At 33.8% G+C, this 2,093-nt stretch overlaps 1 protein-coding gene across 2 annotated transcripts in view; it reads left to right on the top strand.

Moving 5' to 3' along the window:
* Nucleotides 1-2,093, top strand: part of Mdga2 (MAM domain containing glycosylphosphatidylinositol anchor 2) — a 743,089-nt gene that overhangs the window by 696,969 nt on the left and 44,027 nt on the right. The gene's annotated exons all lie outside the window — the stretch shown is intronic.

Raw genomic sequence — 2,093 nt, 5'->3', positions numbered from 1 at the left:
AAAAAAAAAAAAAAAAAAAGACCAGGTGATTCTATATCTAAGTAGGCAAGACCACAGTCTCCATTACTAAATGCTTTTTTTATTTGTATTTGTTACTAGAGAAGACTCAATGGTCTTTGCTCAGTTTGAGTTCCAAAATAAACAATTACAGTATATCAACAATATTGATAAAGTATCTTCTAGATTTGTGTTCAGTTTCATACACAGGATTAATTCAGTTCTTGTTTCTAGCCTATTAATAAGTTCACTATAAATATTGAAGTATTCTCAGTCTCTCCATCTGAAAGGAGCATATTCTACTTCCTTCAGCAGATTGCCTAATACTGAACAGTTCTTGACTGTCGGGGACCAAATCAAATTTAAAGTAGCATCATAGAAATTAATGAATTGGTTTCATGCAGGAGTAGTTTTTCTTTCTTAATTGTCCTAGTGGCGTAATATTTTTTTTTAATTTTAACACTGAAATAAATTACTTAGAGTGTTTTTGTTTTATTTTGTTGTTGTTGTTATTGTTGTTTGGGGAAAATCATTTTTTATCTCTGGAAAAGTTTTTAGTATGATCTCATTTAGTTTATTAGTAATTTACATAACTTCTGTAAAATTGTCAGAGAAAGCTGAAGTATGTACCTCAGAGATAGAGTGTAAAAGTGACTTTTATTCACCTGACCTAATTGTCCTTTCAGAGGCTTACTGCTGAATAAGCTCACCCTTTCTAGTTCTTTCTGACTCTGGCTTGCTGGATCAAATCAGCTGCTATGGCCCAAACTCTTCTCCAACCTGGCTTGTTCAAACTGCTTCTCATGGCAGCTTCTGAGTAAATTGATCTGCTTGCCCTCAAACTTACTCTGGCAATCTATTCTAATCTTTTGACTCCTTCTTGTTCTATGGCTTGTTTTATCTTTACTACCTGTCTCTGTAAAACTGCCTTCTCTTTCTCCCTCTCCCTTCCTCTTTCCACCTCTCTCTCACACACACATACACACTCTGTGTTCTTCTCTTAAGTCGTGTCTCTCTCCTGTCTGTTCTTTTGAAAGTTGGGCATATTTTATTTTTGCCTCATTCTGTCAAATATTTCTCTGATTCATCACGTTGACTGCCCCTCAATTAGATGTCAGTTTCAAACTCCTTCCACAAACTAACCTTATCTACATTGTTTGGAACAAAAGGTGTGTACTAAGGGCATGTCTGTTCTCCAAGTAGATCATACTGTACTCCAGATATGTTTACCTTCTGGCCAGAAAATATCTTTGGATATGATTCCTTGATAGTGGAGCCATATTGCTGGATTAAAATTTCTCTAGAGTACTTGCCATCATGTGTGAGGGCCTGAGTTCAATACCTGGCTCTTCTTCCCCCCAGATAATCATAAAATTATCTGAGCATCATGTGTTTAGTGTAGGATACTATGTGATATTTATTCCTTTTTGGCTTGCTGTAGTCGGGTTTTAAGCCCTTTTGTTAAGCTGAAGAACTTATTTTAGGTCACTGACATGTCCATCCTGATTTTCATCTTATTTACTACCATACACCATTCTTATGCAACTGCCCTCTGATGACTTAGAAATGGATCCTTCCCATTGGCACTGACTGAATCACTCTTAATCCCTTTGTTATTTTAATTTAATTGTATGTACGACTTTTAGGAATCATTTTATAATGAGTTTAATTTCAGTTTTCATCCTATTTCTGTTTTCAATGTACTAAACAGCTAAGGTTATAGCCATGTCTGTGTTAAAACTGTAATACCTATAATTTATTCTAGAAACTATTTGGCATATAATACACATGCTTGTTGATATGGTAAAAATCTTACCACTGTTCAAGAATCTAATACACGATCAATAAATTATGTAAGATGTAGATATATACCCTTTTAAAAATATCAAATGATGGTGTTTGTTGGGGTGTTCTGTCAATGTAAATTGACCCATTAAAATCAACTGAATTTATTTACCTAACCACTGATAATTTTGCAGTTATCAAGAACCATCTGCAAGATGTAAGACGTTATAAAATATATGTATACAATATGGCATGTTTAATAAACTCCTAAAATAAAGTTCTATAAGCTTACAAATTGTTTTACTTTTTTT

Source organism: Mastomys coucha, unplaced genomic scaffold (genome assembly GCF_008632895.1).
Source record: "Mastomys coucha isolate ucsf_1 unplaced genomic scaffold, UCSF_Mcou_1 pScaffold6, whole genome shotgun sequence".
Taxonomy (NCBI): Eukaryota; Metazoa; Chordata; class Mammalia; order Rodentia; family Muridae; genus Mastomys; species Mastomys coucha.
This window is presented reverse-complemented; position numbering and strand designations above follow the sequence as displayed.